Source organism: Balaenoptera musculus, chromosome 2, assembly GCF_009873245.2.
Source record: "Balaenoptera musculus isolate JJ_BM4_2016_0621 chromosome 2, mBalMus1.pri.v3, whole genome shotgun sequence".
NCBI lineage: Eukaryota > Metazoa > Chordata > Mammalia > Artiodactyla > Balaenopteridae > Balaenoptera > Balaenoptera musculus.
Window position 1 is genome coordinate 57822954 of NC_045786.1, and position 17428 is coordinate 57840381.

Consider the following 17428-nt stretch of genomic DNA (forward strand, 5'->3'; position numbering starts at 1 on the left):
CTTAGAAGACCTTCCAAAAAGAGGATTCTACAACTTCCCAAGGTAAATCATTCTAATCTTACACATCTTGAATTTCAAAAGCTTTGACTCTTCTTGTCTAAATTCCTCCTGCTGTTTTTCCTCTATAGAGATGGAAAAAGGACAGGCACCATCCTCAGTAAGTCAGCATCTCAACTACTTGAAAAGCAATATCATCCCTTAGCCTTCACTCTTCTAAACTCAACAACTTGAACTATTTTCCAGACTCTTGTTCTCCAAGGCTTTCTTAACCTTCTTTAATTCTATTCATATTATTTTTAAATTACAAAGACCAGACCAGCTTACAACTTTGTTGTTTTTAATATGTTTTTATGAATAGTTAACACATACTTGAACATGGTTCTATACACACACACCTTTCCAACTTTAGAATGGAGACCCAAGCTTCTGTAATTTAAAAGTTAAAGAACTTTCCATATTGTGGAGTCTACCGCTATTGTCTCTTAGTTGAATTAAAACAATGATCTATGGCTATAGTTGACAAATTATGCCTCCACATATGGCCCCAAAACATTACAAAGAATGAGTTAACAAATAATTACTTACCTGATCTGTCCTTGGGTGAAAGTTTTTCTCCTAGATTGCAGAGTAGAGATGAAACTGGCTCTCACTTTATAGTTCACCTCTTTTTCTTCTGCTTTGATAGAAATTGTGGCCACCATAAAGAAAAATAAAAACAGAAAATATTTTATATAACAATTTTAGTACCACATGGAAGAGAAGGAAAGTAGAATCTGTTTACAAATTTTATGGGCTTTTTCTTTTACTTAGTAATACCCTCAAAGCACTTCGTAATAAGTAACAGAAACTTTAATATTTTTAATTTCTCCTGCTTCTCCTTTTTTAAGCCTCAGGAAAACTATTTATTGTTAATACTTCTAAATACTAGCTGGATTAAGAGGGAAATAGAATTTTATTAGAAGATTATTGTATGGGAGGAAAAAAACCCTTTCAAACAGAGACTTTCGGGGGATGGCAAGGAATTTTACTTCTTTTTCTATGAAAGTTACTTTTTGTGTTATGTCTCCACCAAGAAAACATTTTACATACAATATTACGGATAGAGAGTTAATAAGGATTGTCATTTCAATAAAGTGGTAACCTTCATGAGAAAGAAAGGGAAAAAGTGGTATACAATATGATCTATCTTCCACTTTAAAAGTTCCTTTTCCCAAAGAGCTTTACTTTATATGGCATGAAGAAGAAGGTCAAGGCTCAGAACACCTTAAGTATATAAAAGTGGCATATATGAATAATATAAATTTTTATATCAAGCCAATTATCAGAATGCATAATCAATCTCTCAGAAGTTTATGGTCTTTCTAGACTCATATGTTGAAAACTATAAAACATTGATAAAGAACGCTGAAGATGATTCAAAGAAATGGAAAGATAGCCTGTGGTCTTCGAATGAAAGAATTAATATTGTTAAAATGGCCATACTTCCCAAAGCAATCTACAGATTTAATGTCTATCACAATATCCATGACATTTTTCACAGAACTAGAACAAATAATCCTAAAATTTATATGGAACCACAAAAGATTCAGAACTGCCAAAGCAATCCTAAGGAAAAAAAGAACAAAAGCTGGAGGTATAACCCTCCCAAACTTCAGACTATACTACAAGACTACAGCTATCAAAACAGCATGGGGGCTTCCCTGGTGGCACAGTGGTCGAGAATCTGCCTGCCAATGCAGGGGACATGGGTTCGAGCCCTGGTCTGGGAAGATCCCACATGCCGTGGAGCAACTAGGCCCGTGAGCCACAACTACTGAGCCTGCGCATCTGGAGCCTGTGCTCCGCAACAAGAGAGGCCACGATAGTGAGAGGCCCACGCACTGTGATGAAGAGTGGCCCCCACTTGCCACAGCTAGAGAAAGCCCTCACACAGAAACGAAGACCCAACACAGCCATAAATAAATAAATAAATAAATAAATAAATAAATAAATAAATAAAATTTTAAAATAAATAAAATAAAATAAAATAAATAAGTTAAAAAAAACCCAGCATGGTATTGGCACAAAAACAGACACAAAGATCAATGGAACAGAATAGAGAGTCCAGAAATAATCCCACTCACCTATGTTCAATTAATCTACAACAAAAGAGGCAAGACTATACAATGGAGAAAAGACAGCCTCTTCAACAAATGGTGTTGGGAAAGGTTGATAGCTACATGTAAAACAATGAAATGAGAACATTCTCTCACACCATATACAAAAATAAACTCAAAATGGTTTACAGACCTAAATGTAAGATATGACACCATAAAATTCCTAGAAGGGAACATAAGTGAAACATTCTTTGACATAAATCGTAGATCAGTCTCCCAAGGCAAAAGAAATGAAAGCAAAAATAAACAAATGGGACCTAATCAAACTTAAAAGATTTCGCACAGCAAAGGAAACCATCAACAAAATGAAAAGATAACCTATGGAATGGGAGAAAATACTTGCAAACAATGCAACCCACAAGGGGTTAATAATCAAAATATACAAACAGCTCACACAACTCAATATCAAAAAAACAAACAACTCAATCAAAAAATGGGCAGAAGACCTAAACAGACATTTTTCCAAAGAAGGCATACAGATGGCCAATAGGCACACGCAAAGATGCTCAACATCGCTTATTATTAGAGAAATGCAAATCAAACCCACCATGAGGTATCACCTCACATTAGTAGAATGGCTATCATCAATAAGTCTACAAATAATAAATGCTACAGAGGGTGTGGAGAAAAGGAAACACTCATACACCATTGGTGGGAATATAAATTGGTGCAACCACTGTGGAAAACAGTATGGAGGTTCCTTAAAAAAACTAAAGACAGATCTACCATATGATCTGGCAATTCCACTCCTGGGTATATATCCAGGAAAAAAATGAAAACTCTAATTCGAAAAGATACATGCACCTCAGTGTTCACAGCAGCACGATTTAAAATAGTCAAGACATGGAAGCAACCTAAATGTCCATCAACAGATGAATGGATAAATAAATTGTGGAATATATATATATATATATATATATATATATATATATATATATATATATATATATATGTGTGTGTATATGTATATATACAATGTCATTAGAAAGAATGGAATATTGCCATTTGCAGCAACATGGATGGACCTAGAGAATATTATGCTTCGTGAAATAAGTCAGAGAAAGACAAATACTAACTATCACTTATATGTGGAATCTAAAAATAATACAAATGAATCTGTATACAAAACAGAAACAGACTCACAGACATAGAAAACAAACTTATGGTTACCAAAGGGGACAGGGAGAGGGTGAGGGATAAATTATAATGGATACAATAAGGATTTACTATACAGCACAGGGAATTATACCCAATATCTTATAATAATCCATAATGAAATATAATTTGCAAAAAACCAAAATCACTGTGCTGTACACACGAAACTAAGACAATATTGTAAAGCAATTATATTTCAATTAAAATAAAGAAGTTTATGGTCTTTCTGTAGTCACAGGAATAATGAACATGAAAGGTTTAATAGTAGCATAGGACTTCCCTGGTGGCTCAGTGGTTAAGAATCCGCCTGCCAATGCAGGGGACACAGGTTCAAGCTCTGGTCTGGGAAGACCCACATGCCGTGGAGCAACTAAGCCCGTGCGCCACAACTACTGAGCCTGTGCTCTAGAGCCCGTGACAACTACTGAGCCCACGTGCCACAACTACTGAAGCCCACACGCCTAGAGCCCGTGCTCCACAACAAGAGAAGCCACTGCAATGAGAAGCCCACTCACTGCAACAAAGAGTAGCCCCTGCTCACTGCAACTAGAGAAAGCCCACACACAGCAACAAAGACCCAACACAGCCAAAAATAAATAAATAAATTTATTTTTTTCAAAAAAAGTAGCATAATTTTGCAACTACAAAATATCAAAAATTTATCTACCTTCAAATTTAATCATGCTAGTTTTTTTATTTTTTCTGGTTCATTTTTAGTCTGTTAGATAAGTGAAAAATCAATTTTTCTTCTCTACATAAAAATAATCATAGAATCATAAAAATTTAGAGCTAGAAAGAAATTTAGAGACTTTCTAGATGTACCAAGTTCAATCCTCTCCAAATCAGAGACATTCATTTAATTGCCTTTTTCAAAGTTAAAGAATGAATTGGAGGTGAAACCCTGGAACTCAGAACGCTTTACCCACTACATAATAATTCCTCAAGCTTATTTAGCCACAACTTTGTGTGTGTATGTAAGGCAGTGACGCAGTAGGGTTGAACTTGAGGTCTCTGAATCAGACTGTCCAGGTTTGAATCTTAGTTCCTCCATTTATTATCTGGGTGGTCTTGAGCAAATTACTTAATCCCACGGTGGCTCAGTTTTCTCATCTGTAAAATGAGATAACAACTATACCTTCCCAACAGGACTTATGAAAAAATTAATACAAATAAAGCTCACAAAATGATGTCTGATACATTTTAGGCATTTAACAAATGTCAGTAATCATTAGGAGTCCATCAATAAACACATGGACATGTACTTGCTAGGTTTTAAAATAGCCTAATTAGACTAGAATTGGAATACTAGATCATTTTTATGTTTTCAAATACATATACAATCACTGATATTTCATTTTGGCATATAAACAGTGCCCCCAAAACGGTTTCCTCATGAAGTACATGCAAAATTCCAGATATTAAACACATAATAAAGCTCACTTAATTTGAATACCATTCATTTAGTGATCACTTGAGCCCAGTGGTATACTCAGAATATGACACCCAAAGGGATCATTTTTTTTTCTAACAAACCCTCCTCTACATGACAAAATTATTTTTAGTAATGACCGTGAAATGAAACAAATAATAATAGCCAGGAAAGAAACAGACAGTGAAAATTCTTTTACTCAACTCCACTTATATGCAAATATAAAATAAACATTATAGCACAAAAAAGGAAAAATGCAACGGAATTAATGTTTCTGAAAAAAGGAAAAACTTAAACCTACATATTGTTTTGTGGAAGTACTAAATAATAACATTGCACCTCCTATTGATTCCTTCTTCAGTTTTGAAGTAAACATTAATAATTTTAAAAGAACAAATTTCAAAGTAAAAGATTTTTTGAATTTAATTATTCGGAAGAATAATTTCACATATTAACTAAATTTGTACTTACAAGCCAAAAATATTACACTTTGTTTCCCTCAAATGTTACATGCAAATGAAAACTCTAAGTGGTCATACAGAATGACAGCATTGAAGTAATCAAGTCTGTTTCTTCATACTATAGTCGCTATGCAATCATTGCTTAAGAATCTACTATATAAATGCAAAGATATGGACCAAAGGGGCTGCAGACATGAACTGCACTTGAAGCTTTGAATTACCCTGAGTTTTTATGAATTTATTTGGAAAAATATCCGTAGAGCTGAGTCGTTTATTGAAGGCCAACTGTATAACTGGGAGTTCTCTGATTTAACTTCTATGTAGAATATGATATTTATTAAAGGATCAATAATTAAAATGCGCTAATTTGAAGCTTACATATACATTACTAAAACTTAACAGTAACTACAGTAATTGTTTAGAACCTAGATTCATAAGAAATTTTTCAGGGAGAAATATTTTATCACTGACATTGTTTAGAATTTCTGGTACATAGAAATTGCTGGTAATAAAAATTGGACAGACTTTTAGTGGGTTTATTATAGTTTAATTCCCTACAGACAATGAGAATTTTTGTTGCCTACACCCCAAGTGATGCTCTCATTGCCCCCACTCTTGGCATGCCACCGCTCAAGGTGAAATCTGCCACTGAGGTACTATCCTTGAAGATGGGCTTGCTACCTTAAACGTATTTAAGCTACTTATGAGAAAACGTTTTTAAAAAGAATGTTAATTGAGGACCTATTCAGTGCACGGTACTGTGCTTTGTTTTATCCACATAGAATGTAAGCACATGAATTTTGCTAATTACAAGTCAATCACATTTATTCATTAAAGCCCTCTCAGCAGAATTTTTTTTTTAGTTTATTTATTATTTATTTATTATTTATTTTTGGCTGTGTTGGGTCTTCGTTTCTGTGCGAGGGCTTTCTCTAGTTGCGGCAAGCGGGGGCCACTCTTCATCGCGGTGCGAGGGCCTCTCACTATCGCGGCCTCTCTCGTTGCGGAGCACAGGCTCCAGACGCGCAGGCTCAGTAGTTGTGGCTCACGGGCCTAGTTGCTCCGCGGCATGTGGGATCTTCCCAGACCAGGGCTCGAACCCGTGTCCCCTGCATTGGCAGGCAGATTCTCAACCACTGCGCCACCAGGGAAGCCCCAGAATTTTTTAAAGCTATTTTGTTAGCAGTTATTATGTATACTTAAATTTTTAAATAATTATCAGAGTCACATAGATTCCATTTTTCAAGCTTTTCATTAACTTAAATTGGCTTTCTCCCTGTGTTCCAAATAAGTGAGGGTGCATCACAAATCAACATTCAGAAGAGGTTTTAAAATATTAACATTTACATAAACATTAACAACTTAAAATCTCTTGATATTTTAAAATTTCACAAATCATGTGGTATCAGATTCATATGTCCTACTTTTTCAAGCAGCTACCTCAAGAGAACAAATTTTAACTCTAATAGCAATCTTTTTCATTCATAGGATCAACGTAATCTCCAGTCTGCCTTCTCATAATCTTGCAGCTGCATACATGCACAAATTTTCTGATTATGTGATTCTGGTACTCTTGAAAAGACAGTCTTCTTAACTGAAAGAAAATCTGACTTACCTCAAAAGGTACTTTGGTATGGGATAGCGTGCCAATTACAGCCACGTTAGAAGCAGATACATCTGGCAAGAAAGTGACACACAAGCCTTAAAACTAGTTAATTTCTTCTACTCCTGCTGTATAGGTCCTATTTTCTTTTATGCCGTGGGGCTCCTTCACCCACAAAATCCCTCTCACTAGTCACCTACAGTCTACTAAAGCCACACCTGTTCTGTTTATAGCTCTAGGATTTCCCCAGCCTCTCCCATTGATAAGAATCACCTGGGGCAGTTAAAAATAAAAATAACAGGCCACACTCCTGTAAATTAGATTTTAATGGGTTTGAGGTGAGGCTCCGGTATCTGATTTTAATCAAGTATCCTCAAGAGATTCTTACAGACACATTTAAGAATAAGCTAAAGAGGTCTGCCAGAGAGCTTCACACTTCCTCCAAATTGATCAGTCTCAAGGGCTAATCTTCCTCTGGGTATTAGGACTTAGGGTATTTGAAAATAGAGCAGGAAAAGTTTGGAGAAAGCAGAATACCATCTTGTCTACAACTCTGATTTAGGTTTCCAACATCCTATAGAATTAAAGAAGTGGAAGATTTTAGTTTGGATAGGTGGTGTGAAGTACGACACCACCAGGGAGCAGCATAGAGCTGACAAATTACACATGTTTGGGGATTTTTTGACTTCACACTACCACATAAAATGGTGTACCTACATTTTCCATGAACTCAGATTACAAAAAAACAAAAACAAACAAAAACCCCAAAGCAGCACACTTAAAAGACACAGGTAAAATATTAGCATGTAATTTCCAGTTTTCTCTCTCTAGAGGGTCTTCATTGACAGCTGTTGTAGGAAAAAAGTTCCCTTGAAGTAGCATTGCACCTGAATCCAAAACTGGTATTAGACTACAAAGATTCCAGGTAAACCAAAGTGGTGTTCCAATTTTTCTGTCTGCAAGTTTCAAAATACTTGTCCTACTCTTTTAACTAGCATTGTAACTGGATGCTTTTCAATGGTTTTAATCAAGTCTTTAGAGTTCTACTAAGTGTGAGGGTGGGGGGGAATGGGGTGGAAAACAACTTTAACAAGCTATGCCGAGGCTTTTTTTTTTTACACTTTTTAAAGTGTAGTTGAAATGTTGCCACCACCTGTCAGAAAACTATACCCAACCCCCCCCCCAAGCAATCCCATCCATCCTCCCAAATTTTCTCGACTCATCACCACTTTTTCTTTTCCAGTCCACATTAAATGTAGAAAAAAAAATCCTCTGGCAACCCAGGTAGCTTCTACAAATATCACCTCCAAGGGCTTTGTGTTCCTCTGAAATTCCATTAGAGTTGGGTTAAGAAACATCGAAAGATGAGGGAGGACTTGAAGAAGTAATTTTACTTACTTCCCAGCTTGCCAAAATTCGATACTCATTCCCTACCTAGATATTCCAGTGTCTAAGAAAAGTATGATCCAAGCCCCTGTGGCAATTCTGTTAACTGGGTTTTGATTTCCATCTTTTAGCTAGAAAAGCTGAGGCGGGAGGAGGAAGAGGCAAGAATGACTAAGACATTCCTGGGAGACCAAATAGGCCTAACCAAAAAACAAACAAACAAAACAGAACAAAACAAAAAACCCACTTTAGAAGAGGCGTGAGAACCGGAAATCAAGGCTCTCTGCAGAGCTAGAGCCCATCCTGGAACTTAGCGTTCTAGAAAAGAGGGTTTCCAATCTTTTCAAGTATTTTAGCAAAAATGTCAGGACCCTATTGGAAAATGGCTAGCTTAGCCTGAATTGAGATGAGTAACAAAACCTATTCCGAATCCAGAAGCTGCTTACGTGATTGTATTCCACTGCTCACAGCAGCACCTGCAGACATTAGAAAGAGTTGTATGGGAGGACTTTAACCTACAGAGAGTATTATGGGTGCATCCAGAGCCCTCACCTACTCCACTTGCTCCACCCGCTAAAACCAAGAGCCACGGTCCTAAAGCAAGCATTCATTCTCCACGGGGTTGATGTTATCTCCAAGGGGCGAAATCTTACTCTTTTCATGTATAAAGCACAGATAAACGCATCGTACATAAACAGCTATTCAGGATATGAATGGTATTATAATTTCATGGCGGGTGGGGAGGAAGGGATTGGTGAACAAAACGTTTAAAAAGGCTTTTCTTAAGAGAACGATAATGGAAAGAAAAAAAAGGCTGAGTAACACTGTCCTATAAGGGTCCTGAGCTAAAACCATCAAATGAAGGTCCTGACAGGTAATTTTCTCCCAGACAGAAGCCTAAGGGTCAAGGGTCTCTGATTCTGGTTCGATCTCTGCCACAAAGAGGTGTTTTCCTCTCCGTGCCTCAAACCTCAGAGGGCAGTGAATGCCCGCCGTTTGCTCCCTCACGGGGTGCCGTGTGTGGATGTGACCAACGACTAGCTAAGAGCTTTGGAAACTGCAAAGCGCTGCACCAAAGCCAGAGGAGGTTTCTATTCTCGGCTGCACGAAATTCCCCGGGTGGGGCCCCGTCGGCCTCCACACTTGTTGCTTCCCGGCCCCGCCGGCCTCCACCTCAGACCTTCTCTCCGCGACCCCTTCCTCTCTCCACAAGCGCACGCGCAGCACCCCCCTCCCCCGGCCCCGCGACCCCCTCACCCACGCCACGAAACCGGCGCGCTCCGTTCAGGCCCTGGCGCCGGCCGAGTCCCCAGCCCCCATCCCCCTGCCCGGTTCCCGCCGACTGCCCAGCCCGCAGAGGCCGCCGTTTCCTAGACAGCCGCGCGGCCGCTCTGCAGCCTCCGGGGCGCGCGCGCCGACGGCGGGAGGCGAGGGCGCAGGCGCGGGCCCGGGCGAGTCGCCGGCGCGTGGCCGCGCGCGCGCCCCCGAGCGCGGTGGGTGGAGGAGCGGAGGGAGCGGAGGCAGCGGCGGGCCGCGAGGGGGCGGGGGGGCGGAGAGGGGAGCCCCGGGAGCGCGAGCCGCGGCCGGCGCCGCTGCAGAGCCGAGCGAATCCACAGCCCGGGCAGCAGGTATGTGTCCCCGCAGCCGGCCGTGGCCGGGGCTTCCCCTGCCACTCTGCCCGAGTCCTGTGGCCGGGGCGGGGGTGGGGGCCGTTCAGGGTTTGCAGGGTACGTGTCCGGGAGAGCTGGGATCTTACCACTGACCTTCATCCCCTCTGGTCGCTGTAGCAAGGCGAGGGTGCCTGGGGCAGCCTAGGGCTTCAGCTCCAGTCTGGGGATCTGCTTCTTGTCACATGCTTCTTATTTATTTTTGCAAACTGCCCTGGTTCGGGTCCAGCTGCAGATGCCTTACCTCCTATTCTTTGCCTCCGTGTGCCATCTTGCATTTATTAATAAAACATGCACGCTGGGGGTTGGGGATTGCTGCTGGGGGGAATCCCATTGCAGTATAACAAGCGGGTGCCTATTTTAGGTTTTCAGGCGTGGTATTGAAGTGGAAATCCCACACCCTGGGGATTTGTAGCTTTGTTGGTCGTGACCACTTCCTAGTGGGCTTCCCCCATTTGTCTGGAGGCGCCACAGCGGCAGGATGGACTGATAGGAAAGGATGGTGGGTTTTCACCGTCAGGCCAAAATCCCGTTCTAGGGACAGGTGCAAGCTACGGCGGACAGTTCCCTGCTTGCTAACTTGCCAGGGTGGCTTAAAACCAGAAAATTGTTTCTCTTGATTGCCGAGAGGAGGCCTTGAACAGAATCCCTGAGACTTGCATACTCAAACTCATTAAGGTTTTGCATCTGAAGATGACTAAAGCTTGCCACCTGTTGGAAGTTAGACCCCATGAAATCCCCCGTAATCTAGCCCACCAATCCCTGTTTCAGTCACTAATACTGAGATAGCAATAGGCCCATATTGATTCCTTCCGTATTCTTTAATACTGCTTGGCTTTTGTCTCTTTTAAAATTAAACCTACCTATGATTTGATGCCCCATAGGTTATAGACTGAAATTACATGATTTGTTTATATTCCATACACATATAACATCATATCCTAAAGAGTAAATTTCTCTTCAGTGTATATGTTACCTGTTTCCCCAGCTTTTCACCTTGCTTCAAGAAACAGTTCAAAAAGTGGGATGTATGTAACTGATTACCTTTCTTTTTTTTTCCCCTGAAATACTGTGGTGAAAAAAATAGTAAAAGCTAGAAGTATAGAATGAAAATGGTTACCACAAGATGTTGGGATATAGCAGCAGGACTGTAATTTCTTCTAAAATGTACAGTAGTCAGAGTGCCACATCTAATCATGAGAACACGTTTCTTAAATGCTCATATGTGCCAGGTACTGAGCTACAAGCTATTGGTGCATATCTCATTTCATCCTCATAACAAACCTGTTATCTCCGTGTTGAAGATGAAGAGACTAAGACTTAGAAAGGTTAGCTAACTTGCCCAAGGTCACACAGCTAGGGACAGGATAAGGATGCAAACTCTAGTGCATCTGATTGCTGGGGGGTCGGTGGGGGGGGGATGAGAGTAGCCTTTAACCCTGGTGCTGCTGTTCCATCTACATTTTCATTAAGATCAAAGCTTATGCATGAGCACACAAGCTTGGATCTGATTTTCCATTTCATAGATTTCACATCAACCTTTGCGGCTCTCCAGTAGGAGAAACTGTTGTTTCAGAATGGGTTTGTGTGGAATTTTTTAAGGTGGCACTGAGCCTATAAACATGGGGTTCAAGACGTTTCCGTTCAACTCTCCCAAACAAGCAATTAAGTTCAAAAAGTTGTTTCCCTTCAGATTTAAATCTATAAAATGTATATGCATCAGGTAGAATGAATTACGTTTTTCATTATCACATCCTACTCCAATCTTCTTGCCGCCTTGCACACTATCTTCTGGTCTCGCTGCCAGTCATTAGAACAACATTGTCTGTCATACTTGTGTGTGAGTGCCTTAACCAGGTGAAGGAATCCGTACAAGTCATGGACCATAATCCAGTCTCTGTGATTGTAGCAGCTCTTCATTTGAAAGTTTTGGAATTTGTACAGTCAACAATGGATATAAATTTAATCTTTTTTTGTAAATGCATTATTATAATGCAGGTATTGGATTTTGCTACACATTCCTAACAGTTCTCACAGACTTAGAAATCACTGTAGTTGCATCAATGGGAAATTCACCTGGGGGGCTACAAAGTTTTATGCTCAGGTCACATGTTTGAGATGGTGGTGAGAAAAGTACAGCTAAGTAGAAGGGGTTATTTGAAAATTATATCCCATGGAAATTACAGATTTAATGATAAATTGATGAATAATATTAGGTCAGAAATAAAAGACTCTTGTAAATTCTATAAGCTCTGTTTTCTTTCTTGGGCGATATGACTGGTTTTAGGACACCATGATGTTACTTTTTTCATTATACTCTATTCTGTTGATAGTAAAGCAATTTGTTATAGCCGTTTTGCCTCATGGAAATCACTCGGTTTTGGAAGAGTGCAGCCCCAGTGCTTATGGAAATGCTGAGATGGAGTCTTTCTGCCCTGGGGATTTCCAGTCTATGATCAGATAAACTCAGGATGAGTCCTGATGTTACTGGGGAAAAAGCAGAAAGCAAAGAGAGAGGCACTGCTTGATTCTGGGGAGCAAATTGGTTTTCCTATGGGGAGCACCATTATCTTCTTCAGTCAGAAGTCTCATAATTAAAAAGCATCTAAGAAGTCTACTTTCTTCTATTCAAGCAGGATTTTATTTACTGCAGAGCTGAGCACCCTTTTTTGGTGCAATGGTCAATTTGTGGAATGTTAAAATGTTTCTGACTACATATTTGTTTTCTTGAAACATATGTTTACACTGGGAAAAGCCATATGAACAACTATGGATGCTTAAGCATTATTTTTTTTATTCCCCTCATCAAGGGCTTTTTTTTTCTTTTTTTTGGAAGTGGGGAAGCAACTAAAATTTTTCCAAGCTATATAACTAGCATGCATTGCAGTGACTGATTGTAATGCACATTTTAATGCATTGTTGAGTAAGACACTGGGAACTGGCATATTTGTCTTTCCTTGACTGACCTTGTAGGCTACTTAGTTGTGAAATGTCTTGTTTTCTTACAGTATTTCTTAACTTAGTAGTCTCTAAAATGAGATTTTTTTTTCAATGTCAACAATCTTGAATCACAGTAGTTCACAGCTTACTCTGAAGTACTTGATTTTCACCAGTCTTCTTTTTCTCTCCTTGATGGAAGCTATAGCAAGGGTTTTAATTTTATTTAGAAAGCAGTTCACAACCTGCAAGTTAAGCCATCCCTTTCCAGTCTGAACCAGTCAGAGTTCACAAATGCTGGCCAGGCACACCCACCGTAGGACCTTCTCCTATAGTCCAGGTCTCATGTGAGAACCCTAGACCTCCTGCTGGACTTTCATGCGCTCATTTTCCCCATATGGAAGATGTAAGAGGTCCTAAAGTGAGCTCACACCAGTGGGCCTTGGGTGCAAGGTAGGATGGAGGCTACTTATAGGAAAGAGTCAGGAAATCACTTCTCCTGTACCAACACTAGTCTATATTGTGATTTCTGCTTGCAAATATGTATTCATTATAAAATGTTTGATCATTACATAAATATAGAAGGTAGAGGTCCATGATTAGAATCTTTGATATTCTTATACCTTAGTGAGACCACCATTAATAGTTTGGTATAGATTTCTCTGGATTTTTGAATGTGGATACTAAAATGTTACTGTTTGTTAACAATACTATACATAGATGCACAGTATTTTGCAGTTTCTCTTCTTGCACTTGGTAGTAAACTTTGGACCTCTAGAAGGCCCTTGAATGGCATACTTCCAGACACGGCCACAATGGGAACTAGATGAGAGGAGCCCTGTAAGCAGGGGTAGAGGAAGGGAACTAATGTGTGCTGGGTAGGAACCCGGCATGAGCTGTGTCCAGGGATAGGTAGTTTCACATTCCATATCTCCTTTAACCCTTTGCAATGACCCTTTGTGGTCAACTGTTTCTAGATTAGGAGAGAAGAGCCCAAGGTCCATGACATAAGGAGCAGAGCTGAGATTCAGACCCAGGTCAATGTGGCTCAAAATCTGGGCCTTTTCCTTTTTTTCACTCTGATTGCAGGATGGAGAACACTGTGCCCCATCGTTCTCTGGCCTCCCATCCTCCTCTGCCTCTGCCCATCCACACAGGCCTCCTTACTGTTCCCCCGCCTCAGGGCCTTAGCACTAGTGCTTCCGTCTCCTGGACTGCCCTTCCGGCAGATTCTTGCATGGTTTGCACCCTCACCTCTTTTTGGCTTTGCTCAAAGTCTCACCACTCCTTTAAAACTACACGCCCTCCCACAGGCATTCCTGTTCCTCCTCCCTGCTTTGCTTTATTCATAGCCCTTCTAAATATACTATATAAATCTCCCCCAGAGAATGAACACTCCAGAGCACAGGGATTTTGTCTATTTTGTTCACTCCCCTAACCCTGGTGCTGTGGAAAAGAACTGACAAGTCACCGTGGCATCCTTGAGTGTTTCCAGCCTCCCACACTTCTTGTTTTTTGTAGCCCTTACAGTTCCTGGTAGTGAGCAGTGAAACCTCTCAAATGCAAGGGCTTTATATGTGTTTGGGGGCAGGGGGAACAGCAAGGAAAGTAGAGAAGAATCGGGAGAGATCTTGTCTTACTCTTGAGTCGAGGTTAGGAAGAGAGGAACCTCCCAGGTAGAGTCAGCCCCGTAAAGATGAAAAGAAAGTCTCCTGAGGGCTGGGCTGTATAACAAGGCAGCAAAAGCTGCATGCGGAGATGACCTAGGTTGGAGAGGAGACCTGTGTGGGTTCCCCTCTATTTGGAGTGCAAAATATTTTGAAGACTTCCAAGAATGATGCTCCAGATTCCACCAACTTTCCCATGGCATGAGTCACTAGAAAGAAAAAGGAATCTGTGGACACTCACACAGGCAGGTTAATCACTGCACTACCAGCATCAGCATCTTGCTTTTGTTTTTTTTTTTTAATACATGTTGGTGTCTTCCCTGCTTAAGCCAGGGTGTCAAAGTTCATTGCCAAAGCACTTATCCCATGTGTCTGAGTTTTGCAGAAAGCGTGCACCAACAGCATAACAGCTTGAGATTCTTTGGGCCCAAGCAGTCCCAGACTCCCAGTTACCTTTCATTCATCTATTGTTTGCAGTAGTTCTTGGCTGCAGCAAAATGATGGGCATTTGGGGCACTAATACAGCCTCAGAACACTTTAGAATTGAGTACACTGGGATGCAGGAGGGAGTTAATGGTTATGGGATGAAGTTCCCGTGGAACTACTCCTTAGCCACAGGGAAGCCTCATTCTCCTTTTTCTCCCCTCCTCCCCCTCCTCCCCTCCCCTCCTCCCCCTCCTCCCCTCCCCTCCTCCCCCTCCTCCCCCCCCCTCCTCCCCTCCCTCCTCCCCTCCTCCCCTCCTCCCCCCTCCTCCCCTCCTCCCTCCCTCCCCCCTCCTCCCCCCCCCCTCTCCCCCTCCTCCCCCCCTCCTCCCTCTCCTCCCCCCCCCCCTCCCCCCCTCCCCCCCCCCCCCCCCCTCCTCCCCTCCTCCTCCCCCTCTTCCCCCTCTTCCCCCTCCTCCTCGTCCTTCCCCTCCTCCTCCTTCTCTCCTCCTCCCCCTCCTCTTCCCCTCCTCCCCCTCCTCCTCCCCCTCCTCCCCCTCCTCCTCCCCCTCCTCCCCCTCCTCCCCCTCCTCCCCCTCCCCCTCCTCCCCCTCCTCCCCCTCCTCCCCCTCCTCCTCCCTTCCTCCCCCTCCTCCCCCTCCTCCCCCTTCTCCCCCTCCTCCTCCTCCTCCTCCTTCTCCTCCTCCTTCTCCTTTTCGGTGTCTTTAATTGCTGCCCTAGGCGGTCGGAATTATCTGCCAGGAGAGAATTCCCCTCCAAGAAAATGCAGCCTTCCTAAAACTGCTTTTGATTTGTAATGGAAACTACTCAGTAGCTAGGACAGGGGCTGATAACTCAGTTCCCACAGCTCATTAAAACAATGAATTTTAGTAAGTGTTACTGCCTTTTGCAGCCCAGGTTTTTGGAAGTCCAGACTGCGATCAGGCAGCTGTTCTCTGGATTTCATTCTCAAGCCATAGCGCATGCAATGCTTTCCGCTACTCTTGGTTCGAAACAAGTCCGAAGCGAGTTATTTCATCCGTGATTCTCTCAGTCTCCCACCCCAGTTTCAGAACTGCCATCATGTCCGGCCAATGCCATATATAGTATGGTCAAGTACCTTTCTCCCATAACAATTTCCCTTCAAACAGTTAAATCTTTGATTTTACCTGAGTTTGACGCAGTGTTTTTAAAAAACAATTTCTGTGACACTTGCTAATTCTCGTTTAACCATGGCTACTAAAATTTGTTAGTTTTGCCCTTCAAAACAAAAGAACAAGGTGAATTATATTGTAATCCCTCAAATAAAGAAAATGTTCCATTGTTTGGGGGGGCATAGTCTCAAAAAAAAAGCCTGGAAAATTCTCTCCCATCTCTCCCTGTCCTTTCATTGTTAGTTTCTACCCGGGACTCTATCTGTTATCACTCCCCACTTCATGTCCTACCAGGAACCCCTGTCCCCACCCTTCTACGAAACAGAACTCTTAAAGGTCACGCCTGATTGCCTAATCACAAATCCAATGGCCCTTTCTCAGATTTCGTTCCTGATGGTTCAGCAACATCTGACCCCATTGACTTCCACTCCTTGAAATGCTGGCAGCTTCTTCCTAATGTGTCTGGTCTTTCCTTAGCTTTATCCTTCCTGTTCTATCAAGAGGCAGTCCGGAGAAGCAGTTAAGAGAGTGGGCTCTGCCCAGGGGGTGAATCCTGGCTCTAGCCCTTGCTAACTGTGTGACTTCGCAGGAGTGATTTACAAGCCTGTGCCTCAGTTTCCTCCTCAGTAAAATGGGAAGAAGAAGAGTGGCTATGTCATAAGGCTGTCAGGAAGAGGATGAAATGAGTGTGCCTAGAAAATAGTAAGCGCTCAGTCAATATCACCTTTTATCATTATAACTTCCTGTTTGGATGCCTTTGGAGACTCTCTTGTAGCTGCAAGATAAAACCGTAACTTTAGCGCCTGATTAGTTTGCTTCCTGCCCCTGCCCCTTTCCAGTGTGTGCCCACTTCCGAGCCTTTGCTCTGGCTCTCCTTCCCTGGCCAGAGGAGGGAAAGAGAGCTGAGGGCTGTGCCTGCCTGGAGGCTCTGAGCACAGACCGCCTTGTAATGAAAGACATCCTCCCTTGGGCACCAAGCCTATCCCTCTCAGGCAGATTATAAATTACTTAAGGATACCAGCTGTGATTTATACTTAAAAAAAATATACGCCTCAACATTTAGCACTATACTTTACACATAGTAGGAATTTAACTCATATCTTTGAACTGCCAAAACATTATAGGTTTTCTTGGTCCATCCAAAATCCTTTTTCCTCCTTCACTGAAACTTCTATTGATCAGTCCTAAAGCCCATTTAAGCTTTATATGGGAAAATTGAGTCAACACCACAGGGCGAGTTAACCACTTCAACGTTTTTGGAATGAAGAGGGATATACAGAAATCATTAAAATAATGGGAGCACAGGGAATAATTTAATGCTTTTTAAAAGGAGTTTGAAATCCTACCAACCCATGAAGCTGTTAGGATTTTATAGTGTGTGGAGCTTTTT

General features: G+C 41.7%; 2 protein-coding genes across 10 annotated transcripts in view; one reads left to right on the plus strand and one right to left on the minus strand.

Annotated features, from left to right (window-relative positions):
• Positions 1–10037, minus strand: part of NRG4 (neuregulin 4) — a 127846-nt gene extending 117809 nt beyond the window's left edge. Inside the window, exons 1-4 of one of the 7 annotated variants that reach the window (XM_036841637.1) lie at positions 9448–9556; positions 8637–8666; positions 6817–6878; positions 586–673 (exon numbers count right to left, since the gene is read on the minus strand). The gene's annotated coding sequence lies outside the window, so the exon portion shown is untranslated. Of the gene's footprint in view, positions 1–585; positions 677–6816; positions 6879–8636; positions 8667–9447; positions 9566–9953 lie in introns of those variants that run through there. The other 6 variants (XM_036841638.1, XM_036841639.1, XM_036841635.1 and 3 more) reach the window with 6 other exon arrangements.
• Positions 9739–17428, plus strand: part of TMEM266 (transmembrane protein 266) — a 138493-nt gene continuing 130803 nt past the window's right edge. For all 3 annotated transcript variants that reach the window (XM_036841629.1, XM_036841630.1, XM_036841632.1), the window contains exon 1: positions 9739–9818. The gene's annotated coding sequence lies outside the window, so the exon portion shown is untranslated. The remainder of the gene's footprint in view (positions 9819–17428) is intronic.